Here is a 21,955-nt window from a genome sequence, read left to right as displayed (position 1 = left end):
ACATTCACCCCGACTCCGTAACATTAGCCGAAAACTGCATGTCAATAAGCGTAACCGTCCACGAAATAAAAGGGTTGTTACATGACTCACCCTTATACTGAAAATGATACGAAAAGCCAATAAGCGTGAGGTACTGCTAACCTGTCGTAAAGTGTTTAGTTATAGAAAGAGGGGTATATGTTGTTACCTGGAACTTGTTAATCTTTCTGAAACTAACAGTAATGCTTTGAATAATACTAAGTTACTGTGTGCAGATGTGTAGAAGATATAATAACCATAACGAATATCAAACGACCATGTGCTGTGAATGGAACGTTCACGCTTCTGGCGACCCATTTATAATTTAAAAGACTATTAGTGTCATTGGTAATAGATTACTAACATTTGGCACAATCGCAAACGCTTCAAATCACCACCTGGGTATCAGTCTACACCGGGCATTATCACATCTGAAAGAGAAACAAAGGAAAAGAAAATACTACGAAACATTTTCTACCTTTGTGCTCCATTCAGAGTCACGAAGCATTGCGTCTGGTTCTCATCATTTGCAGGTTTCATTGTATGGGTATGAAATAGTAACGAAGTATTTATTTATTTTGTCATTCACAGAATTTTTTAAATATAGGGTGTTTCAAAACGTGTTATCTGATTCCACATGATTAAATCGTTTACATGTCTGATGACAGTTACTTTAGGTGAACTTTAACCTACAGACAGAACTTCAAGCTATTTATTTTGAAAGAGCCATTCCATTTCGCAAGGATCTATCTTGCACATGCATCTACACACAACCTTGCGGTACATTTTGGAGGTATGCGTAGTATCAAGGTTCTCTTATACTTTTCACTAATGTTTAATGTGTCCTTCACCAGACGCAAATACCCAGACTATAGCGAAACTCTTACCGTTTTTCCGCTTGCATGTTTGGAACTCCAGCATTCATTGTTGCTGTAGATAGCGTCGCAGTTGTGGGAAGAGGAGCTTCGTAGACAGTCTTTCACGAAGTGCTGCCTCACCCGTCCTCGAAGGAAAATTCGCATACCTTGACATCAGGCGCCTTTAGACGCTAATCGACATCGTGAAGCAGCACTCCATCGACAAAATGTCGGATGTTGTCCAAGCTTATTAGTCTGAGTATTTTGTAATAAGATACCTGATACCTCAGCTGGCTCTCTACAAAGTGATAATCTAATTATGATTTATTAAGTTTTGTCACCACAATTGTATTTTTTCTGTGAATACACAATGATCAGCCAGAACATTACGACTACCTACCTAACAACCAGTATGTCCACCTTTCACACAGACAACAGCAGCGACGCGTCGTAGCATCGAAACAGAGACGCTTTTGTAGGTGACTGGAGGGAGTTGGCACCACATCTTCACACACAAGTCACATAATTCCCGTAATTCCGGGGATGGGGCTGATGAGTTCTGACGAAACGTTCAGTCTCATCCCAGTGGTCTTCGATCGGGCCCAGATCTTGCGCGGTGGGGGGTCGGCACATCAATTGGAACTCGCCACTGTGTTCCTCGAACCACTCCAACACACTCCTGGCGTAAAGCTTGGTCCTAATTACGTAATTAATCATACAGATCGGTACTAATAACACAACTATATTCATAGCGCTACAAAAGGATTGCCTACAATCGCAATACAGCTCAAAAATCGACGACGCCATACAGCTGGCCGGAGTGGCCGACCGGTTCTAGTCGCTACAGTCTGGAAGCGCGCGACCGCTACGGTCGCAGGTTCGAATCCTGCCTCTGGCACGGATGTGTGTGATGTCCTTAGGTTAGTTAGGTTTAAGTAGTTCTAAGTTCTAGGAGACTGATGACCTCAGAAGTTAAGTCCCATTGTGCTCAGAGCCATTTGAACCATTTGATGCCATACAGCTAGTGTTATCGCGCTGGGAAAAAATTTCACAGTACCACTCGAAACTAGTGACAGATGCATTCAAACTTTACCCTTCAACTACGAGGTGGCGGGAAAAAGGCTGCGGTGTAAGGTACTATCTTTTTTATGGAAAATATATTCAACTGATGATATGCTGGTGTTACACAGAGAGCAGTTCAATAAGTGTACTACCTGCAAGCATGCAGGGGAGGACTGTATCTATCGTTGTTTGATATCAGAGTTCAGTACGGACACCTGTTCGACAGTCACCCTGCAGCAAAGGTAATCGAAGCCAGTACACGCTACCACAACTGATGAAACAAAATCAATGTTCTAATTACACTTCGAAATTGTCCACACTGTCATCTAACGAATAACTTATTACTAGGATAAAAAAAGTACCCGAAATCTACAGTTTTTGGATGTCGTGACAGGTTTGTGGGGACTTATTGATATTGAAAGGTGTACACAAAAATAGAGAAGCTAATTTGATAAGCAATAAGAACATACACTTATGGGAAAAAATATCAGAGCAACGGCAGAAATCCACTCCGAACACATGTCAACTCACTGTTGCAGATCTCTTCATGGTTGAGTTGAAATCTGATTAACCTGTAGAACTGTGCCAGACTTTGAGTTTCCATCACGTGCGATGCTACATGAACCTGCAGGAGAGCTCTCTAATGTGCCATAGCTGTACATGAATTTTTTTCCAGACTACGAGTTTCAAATTTGCACCACTCGCTGAGTCTCATCTAGGTACGAGACGAGTGTTACTATACTTTACATGATCTTCCTATTCAAAACGCATGAATGCAGATCACCGGCAAGAGGGGAATTCTGAGGATTTTTTTAGTAGGCTGCTATATAAGACCCGCAAATATGCTCGTATAAAATGAAACAACCCATTGGTTCGCCGGCAATATGACGATACACACACAGAAAAATATCAAAAATATATCATAAAATCGATAAAAAATCGAGAAAACCCTGATATAATTACTATAAATTGATGGGAAATACGTAAAATTGAGGGAAACAAGACGAAATACGTAAAATAACAAAAAATTTGCAAAATACTTAAATTGACTGAGAATCCATAAAATTAAAGAAAAAGTACTTCAAAAGGCGTGGAATTGTGGTGGGTTGGGGGTACCTGGACCGTGAAGACCGGTAAAAGTATAAAAATGATGCTCTGGCTGCATGTACTTTTGACCCTCACCCTACCCATGTAAACCATGTGGATTTTCGTAACACATAGTCCAGCAAAGGCGACGTAACTACGACATGGTGGCGTCATATCAAAGCAGGCAAAACGTAAGTATCCCAATCCATAACTGTGTTCTCACACATCTCTTAATTACAAAGGAGGAGAATCAATGCGTTTATCAGACTTAAGCCATTCCCTAGAGTGTTGTGTAGGAGAGTGTATCGATGTCACATGTGTCACCTTAAATAGTGTGAGAGGGTGAACTCAAGAGATGTGACCTTAGGACGAAATTGCTATATTATCCCACACACGAGCAAAACTACCTAACATTGGACCAGAACTTCTTTGTACAAGAGCAATGCTACCAGGGCTGTGGTGATGCTACTGTAAACAGTTATTAGTCTGTCACGTCTCCTTTGGCTGCTGATCATGGTGCTTACTCTCTGATAAGAAGTTGCTCCTTCTTCGTGTGCATTTTCGTGCAGCAGGGTGGATGTAGTACCTCAATGCATCAGCTATCAAAAATATTCATGTTGGTTTTCTTAGCTCTATTCCCTAGTGAGACGTAGTCTCAAGAGTCAAAACCGATACTGCTACTGATACTACAATGATATTCATGACTGATGCGGGAAGTGTAATTGAAGGTATGTACGTTTCTGACTTAAAAATTCATATTAAATCAATTCATTTTCTAAGAGACAAAATAGCAGTCTCCAGACTTTGTTATAATAGGTTCATGAGCAGCTCGAGTGGTGGATATACATTGACGATGCCTTGCTAGGACATCAGAATAGTGTAGAAGGAAATAGTTCTATCATTTTAAAAGTTTATAACCCTAGTGACTGAGGTGGGGTACTTGCGGGGTGGTTGTATGTCTGATGTTGGACAAAAATATCCTTCATTAGAGTATTAAGAGCTTTGCATTGTGCACGAGTAAAACTTCAGAAACCGTATGGCTTTGCAATATAGAATTTTTAGATGCAGAACAATGTAAACTTCAGAGTGTGTGTTTATGCTCTATGATCATTTCTCTCATGCCAGTACCTTCTTGGTATTGAATCCAGACAGTGGAATAATGCTTCAGAATTGATACAACGGTTGATTTACAAGAAATGTTTGAAACTCCATCCTTCTCGAGCTAAGCCATGTCCAAACAACATGTTTCTTCTTAACCGTCTCTTATATCACTGTAACGCTCTCATGTCTACTATACACCAATATGAGGTGCTGTCCTCCTCGACGTGCATGCATATGGTAAGCTCTTGCGCTTTTGGAAATGTGCCATTGGTGAGACTGGTGTTGCAGGCAGGATTTATCAAGCACTTTATTGTGAATAACAGAGTAATCACATAGATGTAGATGTAGATGAAGGGCACTTCCGGAGGGATCTGCCAATCTCCGGCTTTATCCTACGAATGGGACAATACTCTGTGACGCCCATCCACACATAGAAAGATGGTCAGCCGTAATCGAAAATTCTGCACTATGATCGATCCTCTGGAAATATGTAGATAACCTAATTGCGTCAGTATAGGGCGCTGTATGATATGCTTTAGTGTATACGGTCGAATGGACGTAATGCACAGTCATCTAACTGCATTCGCAATCTAGTATATGGTACTTGCAAAGTAATAGAGGGGTGATTTAGTGATGATACAGAAATTGGGAGTATTTCTACTGTGTCATTGGCTACTGCTGAAATTACGGAGCAACTGGTATACTTTGACCTATATGGCAAAATAGATGTACTGCACAGTGAGCTACCTGCATTCGCAATCTAGTAAATGTTACTTGCAAAGTAATAGAGGGGTGATTTAGTGATGATTCAGAAATCGGGAAGCATTATGCCGTGTCACTGCCTGGCGTTGAAATTACGGAACAACAGGTAAAATAACTAAAATCGATAGTGCAATCAACTGCAGTGTGTATTAGCAAACAACGCCCCATATCACCAGTATCTTTCCCATCCAACCCGTCCACAGATATGCGGTTGATTACAGAATAATGACTGACTGACACTACCTGGTTGAGATGGCGGGAGCCTTGGCGGAACACTGGATATCTTCTACTTGTCACTGTAGAACATGGGATTAAATGCAGGGGCCATCACTTTCAGACAATTGTTTGAAAGCGTTCCTCAATGCTGCATACTCGTCCTATTTTCATATGCTGCGATGCCTTCCGCTTGTTTTTTTTCACCAAAAAGATAACAGAACCTCTTTTTACTTCTACTACTGTGTGTGTGTTGCGAACGGCATCTCCCGGCGATGGTCAACACCGGATCAGTAATCATATACACGACTGCAATATGAGGAAACAATGCTCTTCGAAATGGAAAACCGAGACATCCGCTACCCTGTCGCTATGGAAGATGAGATTAACTGTATAGGTCGTGACCTTTGGAACGCTGTTGGAAACGCTCAACAATGCCACAAACTCTTCCACTTTCCATATATTGCGATGTCTTCGACATTTTTTGTCAATGAGAAACATAGCCTCTGTGTTTTATATTTTCCATCTGTGTGTTGTGGGAGCTGCATAGTTAAGACCATGAGATGTTCAGCTTCCTGTGAGAGCCAAAGAATCGAAACGTGTTAATGTCGGTTTAGTAGCTGACACGGCCTTCGAAGTCATGGTAGAGAAACAACGTGTGAAGCGGTGTACACTGCTTGGATACGCCACAACCGGAAAAGCAATATATTAAACTGCTTATTAAGGACCAATACAGAAAACCTCTCTTGTGATTGTAAGTCTGTGGGGTACGGTCTTCCTCCATTCCATTCAACAAAACTTTATTCAGATCTGTGCAAGCGACTTCGAGCACTAGCCAAGTGCTTCAGTGGGGCGATACGTGTATATGTAATATGCTCGATGTCAACACACAGACGGTATTTGGTTTTTTTTTTCGATGTATCGTAAGAGAGGACGAGTAAAATCTTCTAGGAGATTCTATTACAAGTTGTGGTATAACTGTGTAAAATATGGATGCAAATAGTTCTCTCAAAACTACACCGATTCTTCTTATAAAACTAATAGAAATCGGATGTATCTATTCTCATGGAATCATGACAGTTTGGCCGGCCGAAGTGGCCGTGCGGTTCTAGGCGCTGCAGTCTGGAACCGCGTGACAGCTACGGTCTCAGGTTCGAATCCTGAATCGGGCATGGATTTGTGTGATCTCCTTAGGTTAGTTAGGTTTAACTAGTTCTACGTTCTAGGGGACTAATGACCTCAGAAGTTGAGTCCCGTAGTACTCAGAGCCATTTGAGCCAATCATGGCTGTTTACTATTGTCGTCACAACTGCGTGTTTAAAAAACTGGTGTAACCGCAATTTCTGTCTTATTTAATACTTCATAGCCTCTAATTATAAAGTAAACACCACTTGAATCATAACTGGTTGTGGCACTTAGAAATTATACTGTTCTTTATCCGACGTGTGAGTAGATGATCAAATTGCTTTCCAAACTAGAATGCGAGAATCTGCTATATGATTAGAAATTTTACGGACACGTAAGTAGTGGGGAGTTAGAGAGGAAAAAATGTCAAATGTAAGCACGAAGACGGTGATTTGTTCCGATATAACGGAAGAGAGATGAAGACCTGATAAAATCTTGTATAAGGTTATATTACAAGACACGCTCTCACGATTTGTTTCGTAAACACAGGTGTGATATAGCTTCGCATTGATAAAATGGAGCTTTCCATAGTGTACAACACAGAAACATCCTCCTGAATTATAGCTTGTTGTGGTCGAACCTAAAAAATGATTGTTTTTTTCCGGCATGAGAGCCAATTGCATGCAAGAGTGTATTCTGTAATGTTATTTCACGTGTCTGAAATGTTTGTAATACACATGTGCTTGACAGTTTATTTACAGACACTGATCTGAAAGCGAGAGGCACTCTCAGGTAGTGTAACTTGTAACTGAAAGAAAGTGTTCAACGTAAATGATTATTTTCTTCAGTGTTTCAATTTTCGCTTTTTACTTACTTCGATGATTGCTTCGAAATGACGAGGACATTCTGTTTTGGTCGGTAGTTCTCACACCAAAACAGTGGAAGTTTTTTTCCCTGGTTTTACACATGATGGACATGCGCGGGTATCTGAGCGTTTGTAATCGGTTGAGGGCACTTCGTTGGATGTCACAAAACAATGAGATGCGAAATATACACTTCAGTCGATCGTAAAAGCTATACCGATTTCACGCATAAATTAAAAGAAAATGGAGTGCATCTATTTTCGTGGAGAGAGGACATTTATTGTCGTCGCAGTTGTTTTCCTTTTTAATAGATGCTTTATTATAACAGATGTGTTGACGTTTAATAAAAGTGTTCTTCATCGCAGAACAGTGGTCGCTTGCAGTGATGTGGTGTGGCGGACGGTACAGTGTGTGTGAGATTGCCAACACAGCTGCTCCCGAACAGGGGGGGGGGGGGCGTATAGGGTGTTGCTGTGCCACAAAATTTCCGTTTTGTGTTAGCAAAGAACCATCGCCTCAAGGTTTTCACGGGCTCATGCCACGCTCCCCATGCAGGTTGCTCCAGCTGCACCTGGGGAAGACTGTGCTCCCAGATATCGTGGGTTCTGCGGTCACTTTAGGTGGAAGGATTACTGCTTTCCAAGTTTCTGTTGTTCCATGAGGGCCCAGTCTTTCCGAGAGATACGTTTAACTGATTGCAAGAAGTGTCTTGTACTTGTCCTTTGCCTAACTCTGGCTGATTTCTGCACACTGGAGACAATATATATCAATACCACCAGAAGTAGCTCTTTGTAGACCACAATTGGAAAAATAGAACAGGCCTCTATCCCTAACTACCGTGAGCAGTTGGAGGGAAGGAGGGAGAGAGGGAGGGATGAGGAGGGTGGGAAGGGGTAAGACTGCCTCCAAGTTGGTTACCTCGTGAGCACCCATAGGGGAGGACAAAGCTGTAACTGCTGTCCCTCTGCAATTTTCTAGGGTCGGTTTTTGCGGTAGTTGTGTTATTACGATCATTTTATCCAAATCCGCAGTACACGTATTGCATTATGAGTCTTTGATTATGAGTGCTGCTTTTTTCTGGACAATTTCGAAGTGCAGTTACAACAGTGATACATTTTTTTTCCGTTAGTTGTGGAAGTGTGTACTGGCTTCGATTACCTGGGCTGCAGGGTGATTGTCGATCAGGCGTCTGTAGCGAATTCTGATGTCAAACAGTGATAGATATAGTCCTCAGTTGTATGCTTACAAGTAATCCACTTATTAAACTCCTTTCCATCCAACAACAGCATCTCTTCAGTATAACGTAATTCCAAACAAATAAAGCAAATAAACAAATAAATAAAGTACCTTACGCCTCCGCTTTTTTCCCGCCAACTTGTAGTGAAGGGCAGAGTTTGAGTGCATCTGCCACAGGTTTCGAGGGGTATTGAGAAATTTTTTACCAGCAGGATAAAACCAGTTGTATGGAATCATCAATTTATGAGCTGAATTGCTATTTCAGGCAGTCCTTGTGTAGCGCTATGCATATAGTTGTGGAATTAGGACCGATCTTTACTCCAGTTTCCCAACCAAAATAAATAAAGTACACTATCCTAATATTGCTCTCCTGCATCTGGGCAGTTTCTACATGTTGGGTGGTGCACTTGGACTTTCCATCCTGAAGGTCAAGGGTTTGAGTCCTGGAAAGGGTATAGCCATTTTTAATTTCCTACGAATTCCCACAGGAGAAGGGTATGACATCCGCGCAGAACTGGGACCAAAATTCGAATCTCCCACCAAAAATCTAAATTACCGCCAAAATTCGAAATTCCCACCAATAGACTATGTGCACTAGGGGTAGGGTTGGGGAGGGGGGAGGGCATTAGGACCTAAGTGCAGGCTGAGAAAAACATGTGACATCATCTGGTGGTGGGGGTGGTTGTGGTTGGGGGTAATTTACACTCTGCCATCTGGCGACACCACAGTTGTGTCGTGCGCGAAATTGCAGTCAACGGCTGGCAACACCACAGTGGTGTCATGTGCATGGTATCACTCAGAGACTGGCGACAAGACGGTGGTGTAGTGAGCATAGTATTGCACATGGCCAGCGACATCAATTTAGTATCTTTTGCATTCTGTTGGAGTTTTTTTTAGGTAACAGTATGTTACACACTTCATCAAGTTTTTGTTTTTATAAGTACTTGTGCACTTTTATCATGGCAGACGAAAGAGATGATACGATTATTTACGATGAATGCACAGTCCAAAACTTGGAGGTCGCCACTACATCACGTACATCTCGTCATGATCCAGTTGGCGGACTTTCCAGTCACATATTTCTGAAACGAATAAATGGAAACGAAGAAACTGCAATGTATGTTCCAAAAACAAAAGAAAGCAACAAAAAACTTATTGCGCAAGTCTTGTGGAGTTGCGTTACATCTTGGAGACTGGTTGCCTGCATATCATGTGAAAGAGGAATACCAAGTACCTAAGAAAACGCAAATAAACAAGTATATAAAACAAAACAAATTTTGTATTGATTCACGTATGTACATCTTCGAAATTTCATGAAAAAAGGGGAACAGGGTTGAGAACTTATGAGAACTAAGGGTGAGATTAGTAAAACATAACAATTTATTATCTCCCAATAATGTCAGGAATGGCCAGCGACAAGCCAAGTAATCGAAATTAGCTCTTCCAGCGGCAAGCGAATAAATTTGTACGAGACGTGCGGACAGCAAAGTGTTAATTGATGAATTTAATTAATTTGCATTTCAATTTGATATCGACATAGCACCAGTGACCCCATTACCCTACTACTCACAATGTGTCGCCTGCAGAAAACCAGTGCATGTGTAGTCCTTGCCGCTGCTGATGGGTAGAGGTGGGTGTAGGCCAAGCCATTCAAGGTCCTGGCCACAGATTGTGTGACATGGAAGGTCCCAGTGGGGTCGACCTCGGCCACAGCTGATACTCACGGCACCATCACCTGCAGCCATCTGCTTCCATGCATAAATGTCTGATCTGGCCACTTTCTCAACGTTCTCCCCCACACTGTGGTACCTATGGAGAACCATCAGCTTACTGAAAATCACTCGCCATGCTGTAGATGAAGGAGGTGAAGGAGGACCCAAAGCTGCCTGTCCTCCAGACTCTCTGCAGGACTCCTGCCAACAACTATTACAGCCCTGTAAGTACTCATGTACTCTTCTGTGGGTGGTAACTGAACCACTATCGTGAGCTTTCACTGAAAGTGCGTGTCATTGGTTCTAGGCGCTACAATCTGGAACCGCGCGACCGCTATGGTCTCAGGTCCGAATCCTGCCTCGGGCGTGGATGTGTGTGATGTCCTTAGGTTGGTTAGGTTTAAGTAGTTCTAAGCTCTAGGGGACTGATGACCTCAGAAGTTAAGTCCCATAGTGCTCAGAGCCATTTGAACCATTTTGCGAATCATTCTCTCTACCTCTCCATTGGTTAGAGGATGGGAAGGAGTACTGTTTTAGTGAAGACAATTCGTAAAGCTGAATGCAGGTAATTGTGGGGTAACTCTCCATGACCTTGGAAAGTCCTCAGTGGCCAAAATTTGATCGAGCGCCTTAACTGTTGGTTTCTGTCTATATTGCATATATTTGTCCATCATAACTTCTATTACTACAAGCCACATAGCATTCAAGAATTCTCCTGGGATGTCAGCACTGTCCACTCTGAAGGACTGGATGGTTGAGGTCATGGGATAAAACCTTAGGAGATGCATCTTGGTGAGGGTCACACTCCTAACACTGAGGGTGGGGGGAGGCAAGTGCTCGATTCCCTCGTTCACTGCTGGCCAGCAGCGAGACACATCTTTGCAACGATCTTGAAACAGACGAGCTCCTGTTGCTAGAACTCTTGGTGCAGCCGGGAGCTTAGATAATGCGTCTGTGTGGCCAAGGCGAATGGTATGTTTGCATACAATATGTTAATACTGTGCTTGGACGTCCAAGGCCCATCTTTGTAGCTGCTGGTCTATGTTTTCTGGCAGTGATGTTTGGGTACTGAACCAAGGTACCACCACACGAAACTGAACCCCATATAGTCTGTCTGGAACTTGTGAACAGCGTAGATAATAACCTTGGGATCCTTTTCTATCTGAGTGTAGTTTTGTTGAGCCGAGTTCAAATCCTGTAAGATAAATGAAATGTGAAGATCCTTGTTGTACATGGAGGCATAAAACTGCTCCATTACCATACTGCGAGTCATTTACAGCTAGTGCTTGTGGTTTTCGTGGAGGATAAAAGAGTAAACAAGGTGCCGACTGCAGTGTCCGTTCCAAGGTATGGCATTCCGCATCACATTCTGAACCAAAACTAATTTACTACTCTTACTTCACAATGCATTCAGTGGATGCGAAATTTGTGCTGTGTTACCCATACGCCTGCCGTAGTAGACGTTTAGGTAACAGTTCCTTGAGATTTGGGTCAGTGAAAATTCTGTCAATGGCTTGTATGTGCTCACAACATTCTTAATACCTTTCTTATTGATGACAGACCTTAGATATTGCACTGATTAATCAAAAAATTGACACTTTTGATGATTACATTTGATGTAAATGTTCAGGTACGTTTGTAGTCGTAATAATGATGTCATCTACATAATTGCACAATCCGGAAATTTGTAAACCAGCTGTTTCAAGTAGCGTTGGAAAACAGTGACAGCACTGAATATTCGAAAAGGTAGTCTCTATTAGAACGAGGTGAATGGCGTGTTCGAAACAAGAAGCCGTTTGGACGCCGAGTGATGGGGTAATTGGTAACTGCAAATAGGAATCAGGTTAATCAACGCTGGTGAAGCATTCACCTACTTTTTATCTACTGAATAACTCTTGTGGGCGAGGAACAGAAAGCTTATCCACAACAATGTATGTATTCACTGCTCTGAAAACAGACGCCCAGTAGCTCGACGAAATGGGTGTGATGACATAAAGACCTTGTAGGCGGACCAGTTTCGCCTTGACTCCATCGTACAGAACGTGAGCTATTTGCGGACTTGTACAAGAAACGATAACTGCAGATTGTTGGATGTGGATACGAGGCTATATTTCCTTGGCATAGCCTAGTCCTGGAGAAAAAAGCTCAGCAAACTTTGCGCACAATTCAACGAGATCCGGCAATGGAATTTCAGCGGATATTAAGCGAATTTTTTCATCAATTGAGAATCTGAATCGGTAAAAGCGTGTAAGCCAAAGATATATCTGTTTACTGAAATGATAACCATGAATGAAATATCTATAACTACACACTTATAAAAAACTTTTGTCTGAAAAGTTCCTTTGATTTGTGGTTCGTGGCCACAATTTGTCACACTTTATTAGCAAATGTTCGTAACGTAAGTGCTATGAATGTATTGAATTTAATGGGAGAGGCCAAGGCTTCCGTGCCCACCACTGTATTATCCAGTATACGGAAATGTCTGGCTTGGCCGATTCAGCATTATCTAAAGTTTGAATGTTATTCTTTGGTACAATGTTGCAAGGCGTTTTTGTCGCCCGTAAAGCGCACTGCTAATGTGTCCCCGTTTTCTACAACCGAAACTAACATCACAGTGCCTAGAACACGATGGCGTGGGAGCCGGACAGAACACTCAGGCCAAGAAAGCAATGAACCTTGGAAATTACATTATACTGAATTGTTGTCAGAGTTACTTGATGAATATTGTTCGTTGTCACCCAAGCCGACTGCTTGGCCGGCCGGTGTGACAGAACGCTTCTAGGCGCTTCAGTCTGGAGCCGCGCGACCGCTACGGTCGCAGGTTAGAATCCTGCCTCGGGTATGGATGTGTGTGATGTCCTTAGGTTAATTAGGTTTAAGTAGTTCGAAGTTCTATGGGACTGATGACCTCAGATGTTGAGTCCCATAGTGCTCAGAGCTATATTTTTGAACCGACTGCTTGTCACTCTCAGCAGTACACAATGAGGAAAGCTTCGAGCACGGTCGCAAACGTTCTTTAGCTCCTTGCGTGAACTGTAATCTTTGTGCAGTCCTAAGCACTTTATTGAGGGAAGGAAATGATACTTGTATTCTTGATTTCAAACTTCTTTGTATGGAGAATATCGAATGACAAAAACTGCACATGACACCTTACACCGTTCATTAGCAAATACTAAATTAAACTGACGACTGAAGCTTTTAAAATCAAATACCGTTCACTGTATGATTCAGTTTGCACTTTCCGACGAAGATAGAATTCTGTGGTAGACGTCAACGTATGCGACTTACTTTTGTAATATTCTAACAATAAATTACTAATTTTATCAAATGACAAACTATAAACATGTACAAGGAAATCTAACAGCCCGAGAAGGCTCCCTACGTCCTCACACTATCAACCCAGGAAAAAGGATTTCAGCATATGCGGGTCATTTGCTGTGTAACCAGTGAAATAATGGTGCAGTATCCGCGGGTACATCTCGCAATTATCATTTGCATCTTGGAATGCAGAAAATTGTGGCACTTTTAGTTTTTCTTTTATAGCTGATGTCACTGCTGCATTCTGCTGTTGCTCTTTGGACGTCTGCTGCTGCAGCCGTTCCTCTTGAGCCCCCATCTGTTTTTGCTGGGATTTCACGAGTTGTAGAATTGCCACAAAAACCTTGTTGCCCTATGGGTTTTAGTCTTGCCGTCACTATTCTGTCGTGAAGCACGGCACGGTTATTAAACACAAAAAATGGTTACATAGAACAGAAGTAGAACAATCGAACAAAGTTTTGGTGTAGTCAGTTATGAGATGTAGGTGCGAATCTGGTTGGCTCAGTAGACCTGAAATTCCAATTCAGTCACAGTGCTCGTCGTAGAAGTAACAGCCGGATAACAGCGTATGGTCACTGAGCGTGGACAACACATAAGCGGTTCTCCGCTAGGAGTGTTGACACCTTTGTTCTAAGCAGAAATAAATTTATTGGGGTAACATGATCGTATGTGGTGCAAGGTCTAACCCGGGCTTGTAGCAGCTCTCACCGTGTACCCGCGACGATTTGCACGCGGTACGTGGTCGGACGGAGTGAAGTCGATCGCACGTGTCACCGAGCGGGGTGGCACAGTGGTTAGCACACTGGACTCGCAGGGGCGAGGACGATGGTTCAAAGCCGCGGCCGGCCAGCCAGATTTTGGTTCTCCGTGATTTACCTAAATCACTTCAGGTAAATGCCAGGGTGGTTATTTAAAAAGTCACGGCCGATTTCCTTACCCATTCTTCCATAATCTGAGCTTGTGCACGGCTCTAATGACCTCGTTATCGACGGGACGTTAAACACTGATCTTCTCCTCCTCTATCTCCGAATCATTGGATGCAGCGTTGAGATACGGAACTTTCAGTGCCGTTAATGACTGGCAGAGGTAATGTAGCGACTGGAGTTGGTGCGTATCTCTAGAATGTAACGAAGAATTACGGTGAATGTCACAACAGATGCGTCCGCGGTGGCTGTGGTCAGATTTAGTCAAGTCCCACTCACCATTTTCCTAACAGAAAGAGAGGGTTTCAATCACCTGCTGCTACATGGCCTGTTGAGCACATAGGCTGTCGAATTGTTCACCTATCTATAGGTAGTTTAGTTGTCTAGTTGTTGATCGGTTGAAGCTGAAAGCGCACAGGGGAAAGCTATTCAAAGTGAGAGTCATTTCCAGAAAACAAATTCCAATTATATTTTATCTGTAATAATACAAAAGATGGCAGCTCTGTTACAAACATATAAAAAGTAAACGTAAATGATATGCTTGCATCCTGTCGTAGGCCAGGCGATACAAACAAGAAAAAACACGAAATTCTATGAAGCAATACAATTGAAATTTCTACCCTAGAAAGAGAATGAGTAGTGGCGGCAAGAGTTAATTGACTACATTACCACCGTCATATACACGAATGTTAGCGCGAGCACAAGAATTAGCGTAACGTTACGGAAGCGACGACCGTAGTTGCTGCAACATCCCGAATGTTATACATCGTACACGATAGCAACGAACGGTACGCCTGACTGCTTCCTCGTGCTAAAGTGACAATCTGGACTATAATGGCGGCTGCTTTCGGGTTACTGCTACGAAGCGGCACGTCCTAATTCCCCGAAGGACTAAGTAAAACTGGGGCTGAGAGCTCGTCTCGACGGAGTTCCGTTAACTCGAGAACCTCCACACACTGCTCTTCCGCGATACGCGAAAATGTTCCCCGTACCAACTTAACTGGAAAGGGAAAAGTTAACGGTCCCTGTGGCCAAGGCTGGAGGCGTGACTCGGCCGTCTGAAGGTTAGATCGACGAGTCCCTATGGGCGCCATCTCATACCCGGACACCCGTATTGGTGTTAGTGCGTGAAGCATCCCTGCTGTACATGATCGAACCCCACTGTTAGAGGGACTGATGACCATAGATGTTAAGTCCATAGTGCTGAGAGACATTTGAACCATTTGAGCCCACTGTTAGAGACCTCAGGACAACTCGCCAACTTGGGAAATCGGGGAAAGAGAAAGTTCAAAAATGGTTCAAATGGCTCTGAGCACTATGGGACTTAACATATTAGGTCATCAGTCCCCTAGAACTTAGAACTACCTAAACCTAACTAACCTAAGGACATCACACACATCCATGCCCGAGGCAGGATTCGAACCTGCGACCGTAGCAGTCGCGCGGCTCCGGACTGAGCGCCTAGAACCGCTAGACCACCGCGGCCGGCGAAAGTGAAAGTTATTTAGCCCCCTCCATCAGATAGTCCTTCTTGAGGGCTTGACTTTGGCGTAGTTTAATGGTCGTAGAAAAGTAGACTTCATGCTCTAATCAAATGTTTTAATTAATGAATGTTTAAATTAATTGAGTCGTAGGCCAAGTATCGGTAGAAACCGACTCGCTAACTCACTAACAACATGAGTCACTTATAATGTTAGTTAAACTAACTTTCTTTCACTGTTTCTCTTTGTTTCTGGGTCTGGAGAAGACAGTATTTGTGGCTATGCCACGGGCTGGATTTGTATGCGAAAAGTCTATACGTTACCGAACTGTGTGTTTAGTTAAGTTTGTTAAACGGCTTTTCCACAGGGGGATGTATTTTATGAGTACACGTTTATGTATCTACGAAGGAGCTCTCGCCAATTGAATAGAAGACATCTAACTTTACTTTCTCCTCGCGTGTACAATGATCAAACAACTTACTGCAATGGAATTGATCAGGTCTTCGACAGGTGAACCAATCGTTCTCGAATTTCAGGGATGATAAACAGTTGAAATATCGGCAGTTGTCGAACACGTCATGCGGCTGCATGAACGTTAGTTGTTTCAACAGAAAACTTTTAGTTACCAAAAAGCAGATTGTTACATGTATTTCTCTTAACGTCCAGTTGGTGATATGCCAACAAATAGACAGCATACCACGGGTAATCCGTTTTAGACTATTTTGTAATTAAGGTGGGTAATGTGTGTATTGTCTGGCGTCTGTATGGTCTAAAGCAATATCGTTCAGACATGCATGTTTATCTGAAGGATATCGCATTAAACCATACAGACACTGAACTGTACAGACGTTGCCACCCTGTATTTCATGCCACAACAAGCCAAAACGACGAAAATAACATCTCTCCCTGTGGGGGAATGGTAGGCATATATACCAGCATGGTATGTAGACATTGTAGCATGCTTCAGTCGCCCGGCAGGTTGCAGGGATAGCCAGACGGCCTTCGGTTGCGGTGAAGCGAGCGAGCCTTGTTTGCTTCTCGCCTGTTGTGCTGGCTGCGAGCGACCACACGTTTGTTTACATCCGCGTAGTGGCTTGTCTGAGAGTCCGACTTCACCGACCATCAATGGTGTTTTCTTACAGTCAAGCCACAATTAAGTTAACTTTTCCTTCGAATCACGAACGACCGAATGCGTACGAAGTATACGTTTAATACGGGATGAAATGCGGCTCCCGCCACAAGATGTTCTCGGAATTCATTATCGATCCTCAGTACTACTGTGTACATAAAGCTGGCGAATGACGATCGATGAGCCGACGTCGTGCGGCGCCACGCCAGTGACCTAAGTTCGGGTATTCTGACGGACATAAAGGGACTATCGTGGTTGATCACGCTGGTTGTGGTCTCCGAACGTTGCAGGTGTTCAAACTCCCGTTTTAAATACCGTCGGACGTTGTGCTACTCGCCTTTAAACCTTACAGCAACGTCGTCAGTCACATGGCAGAAACGTGGAAGTCGTTCTAAACGTACTGTGTCGTCAATGGTGTCCTCCAGATGAAAACTGAACTACTAAAACTCGTGCTTTCCTACTTGGTTATTGACGGCTGCAGGGCTGTTGTCATGTACGATGGCCAGCCGCGCATCTGTTGAGGTTGTAGCCGGGAAGGCCATGTCCATTCTGAATGTTTCCGACGCAGACTGGTTCAGACACCGATCACAGACGTCGCTCTTCGTGCGGCGCCTACTGTAACACCTCTATCTCAGGCGTCTGTAACGGTGCTGCCTGCTGCGCGCTCTCTGGATCAGTTGGTACCGGCGTTGACTCCTCTCGACGATCCGATGGACGTTTCGCCTTTCTCTCGTATACTCCTGCCGGAGGCAGTAAAAATGAACGATGACCGTCAGCAGACGCAAGCTGTCTGTCCCGTCCCCACGGTTGCTGATCGTCGAGCTGTACCTAACTCTGCTTTTCTGTCATCAGGCCACATGTCGGACGATAGCCGCCAGTCATCCGATACGGAACAGCATGTTAGGAAGCAACGATCGCCGAGGAAACGGAAGACACAATGCCGTACTCTTTATGATGACTGCCTCAATGGATCCCTGCACAGGAAGACGACCCTGGTACTGATGGTGCGCTGTCCTCTGACGCCCTCACACCTGACGACGCGAAGTCCTTCCCCACCCCCATCTCCAGTCAGCGTCCATCTCCGGACACCAACCTTTCCCGGCCTGTGACTGATGCGGTTGGCTCCCTTTCTGTGTCTGATGCTACCTATGGAGGTACCTCTGATAGTGTTCCACTGAATCAGCCTGGGCGGACGACGTCGATGCTGATGATAGGCATTCTGAAGGTGTACAAAGCGATGGACCCCTCTTGGTGAGGTCGGCTCCCTACCTGTCACAGTTATGCACCCTTTCACAGGGGTCTAACAGGAAGTTCCCTGTGTTTCCCCCGTGTTTGAATCACCCGTCCTCCTGGCGACAGCAGCTTTCCAGGCTTATCTCATTGCCACAGTCAATGTCAACACCATTCGCGTACGCCACAAACTTGCTTTACTCCATGACTTGTTGTATGCTGCTGGCGTTGACGTTGCTCTCCTTTAGGAGGTACACGTTGCAACTTTCTATGCTCCCCATCATTTTACAGCACATTTCCTCACGCTTCCCCTACTGGTAGTGGGGTGGCGATCCTCTTACGTGACGGTATCCTCGCTGATGCAGTTACTTGTCTCCCTGATGCCAGAGGTTTAGTGGCGTCAGGACCGTCAATGTCCATGCTCCATGTGGTCTGGGTTGCCGCCGTGAACGTCCCAGCTCCTTCTCAGAGACAATCAGCCTTTCTTCCTGAGTCAGCAGGATGCATGGATCACGGGAGTCTATTTCAACTGTACCCAGGCACTCAAAGACCAACTATCACGTAGCCTCTCTTCCTGAGTCAGCAGGATGCATGGATCACGGGAGGCTATTTCAACTGTACCCAGGCACTCAAAGACCAACTATCACGTCACTCTCCGTGCACGGCGCTAACGACAGTTCTGCAGCACCTTAGCTTAATAGATTCTTGGGAGCATTCTCACGGTGATCGTCCGAGGTTTACGCATTTTACTAGCCATTCTTCCAGCCGACTATACTGTGTTTACATTTCCCGAGATATTGTCAGTTGGGTGCGGGCTGCTGAAGTCTGGCCCACTGCGTTCTCTGACCATGACGCATATACTTGCGCCATCAATCTCTGCTGCCAAAGAGTGTGTCGCGGCTGTGGACGATGGAAACCGAACACCTTCCACCTTACTTCACCCGACTGCAGGCAACTCGTCGCGACCATATGGACAGCTTGTCGTCGACGGCCTGATGCCTATCAGTCTGCCCTGCCTTGGTGGGTGCCCTCAGAAAAGCCTTGATTGCTTACGGAAGGGAGGTTCCTTCGTAGCGGGGACGGACTCATGACTTCTATTTCACCCTTTTCCGAGAATGTACTATGATGCCGTATTAGCCAGAGTGCCAGGCGATGGTGAATCGTGCCAAGACGCCGCTGATATCCCTCTCTCGCCATCACCTTGAAGCAGCTACGGTCAGGGCGTGAACACACGATGGGTTAGTGCAAGAGCGTCCATCTATGTATCATTTCAAAACGGAACGTCGCCAAAGTTGGAGGACTTTGATTAATGTTCTTACGACCAGTGATTGGCAGCGTTTTGATAGGCAGCGGACTATTGGGTCTGCCCTCCATGCACACTATCTTATATTGTACTCTGGACAACGTCATCATACTGCCAACATTACAGTGGTCTCCAGACTTTCCTTTGACTCGGTTTCCGTGGATTCGGCGGTGAATCTCCTTACTAATGTCACAGAGGACGAGGTCCATGATGCTATCCAGGTGGCTTCTACGAAGAGGTCTCTTGGCCCTGACGGATTCCCAATAGAGTTTCATCGGACATTTCGTCCCTTTCTAGCGCCAATGTGGACGGAAATTTGTGTGGACCTTATGTCACCTATCGTGCCGATTCCAGAAGGCTTCCTCGATGGTTTCCTCATTCCTATCCACAAACCTCGGGGTACCTCATGGATATGCGATTAACACCCCTTGACGTTACTCAACAGTGACACGTTGATCTTTACCCAGATGTTGGCTGCGCGGCTTAAACGGACGGCACGGTAAGTGGTTTTCCCCGATCAAACGTCTTTGGGAAGTGCCAATAACGTCCGCACTACGCTCTGTCGCCATCGGGTCATAATCGCTCTTGCTCACGCTCGCCGTATGCCTGGACTTTTGGCAGCTCTTCAGTTCAGCCAGGCGTTCGATCGTGTCGTTCACGACTACTTGGAAGGGGTGCTCCGCAGTGTGGGCTACCCTGATAGTAGCGTCATCGTCGTAATGCGTCTCCGTCGTGGAGCTACGTCTCGTGTACTCTACAATGGCCGTCTCACTCCTTCTATCTCAATCCATCGATCAGTGGGTCAAGGCTGTCTGCCCTTTTCAATGTTGTATGCTTTCGCCATGGAACCCTTCCTTTGCGGCCTCCATCAACGCCTCTCTGGGATGTTTCTCGGTGACCATGTATTCAGCTGCACTGCTTATGTAGACGATCTCGCCATCGTTCTTCGTAGCGGTGCTGGGGTCAGGGAGTCACTAGCATGGGTTACCAGCAATGCAGAAGCTTCTGGTACCTGCCTTGACGTCCGCAGATTCAGTGCCATGGCTATAGGTGCGCGACTTTCTGCAGGCTGCGCTGTTCCTATGCGTGTAGCTGATACTATTCAGTGCTTAGGACTCGATTTCACAAGTGATCTGCGGCGGACAATTGTCCTCAACTGCAGCCGCCTACTTTCCCAACTAAGAGCTGGGCTCTTAGATCACCGTTTATGAACACTCGATCTTCTGAAACGGACGCGATATGTAAATGAATATTTGGCGTCACGTATACCCCATGTGGCACAGATACTTGCTATTCCGCCATCCATGGCCCGCTGCATGGTAGCTTGTTTGCCACAGCTTGCTGTTCAAGATAAGGTACGACACCCTTACCCTCCCGCGGTGCAGGGGCGGTTTAGGTCTGTATCATATGCCTGAAAGAGCAGTAGTCCTAACATGACATTGTGTCCTCGTTTTCCTACGTGCCTTACCAGCCTATTTATGGAGACCTTTGCACTACTTTCTTCTCAGCTCCTATCCTGCTTTCGGACGTCCCGCCGCCCGTCTTTTACTTCTGTCACTTTTCTTCGAACTGAGGTATGTCCGTACTGTGATACAGCCAGCGAACTGGAAATCAACGAAGACGACCTGCGGTTTCCTACCGCAGCACTGCTCACTGATTCGGGTTGAGGGGAAGCATCCCCACGTCGACTGGCGTGCCGTTTGGTGATAGGTGTGCGCTTCTGCGCTCCTTATCTTGACGCTGACGTCTCGTCTCCATGATACCCTATCTCAATGGGAAGCAAGTATGCCGGTCACGCCTTCACAGGATTTACCTAGCAGACACCCCGTTGTGTGTCGCCTGTGATGTTTTGGACACAGCCGAGCACCGCCTGGTTTGCAGATCGGCAAAAGGTGTCTGGTTGTTGGTGTGACAGATATTGTCCCTAGTTACCCGTATGACTCCTCACCAGATAACTACCGAACTGCTCTTCTTTCCGTACATGGGATTCCTCCCGCAAGCGAAGACGAACTCTGTGAGGTGGATTTGTGGACACGCAATCCTACAGACTATTTTTCTCCAATTTCCTTTGCAGTGTCTTCCTTAACCCACCCCAGAGCTGGGGTGAAGAGTTGATCTCCGCCTTCTCTACACTTTTGGAACCGATATATTCTTCTGTCATGGAAATGCTCTTCTCAGAAAAACTATACATCGATAGTCTCAATGAGCGTGACGTCTTGCTGCGCCCTCCTCCTCGCGATGCCGGTTTGCTATTTTCGGTGGTGTTACTGTTTTAAAAAAAGACCTCCCAAGTTAAGCGGGAAATCTGAGTTCGAGTCCTGATCCGGCCCAAATTCTCATTTGTCACTGCTCATTTGTACACCTGGTGCATAATGGTATTCTAAATTATCATACATATTTCAATGATACTTTTTAACTGTCCACATAAGTACTCAGTTGGCTCTTTTCGAGTGGGTGTCAAGAAAGATGGTTTACATACGTTGGCGATGATTGCTGTTTTCGAAAGGGAAGGACAATCAAACCTACTGATATCTGT

The sequence above is a fragment of the Schistocerca americana genome, chromosome X (genome assembly GCF_021461395.2).
Source record: "Schistocerca americana isolate TAMUIC-IGC-003095 chromosome X, iqSchAmer2.1, whole genome shotgun sequence".
Taxonomy (NCBI): domain Eukaryota; kingdom Metazoa; phylum Arthropoda; class Insecta; order Orthoptera; family Acrididae; genus Schistocerca; species Schistocerca americana.
The sequence above is the reverse complement of the archived record's forward strand: the minus strand, read 5'-3'. Positions refer to the sequence as shown.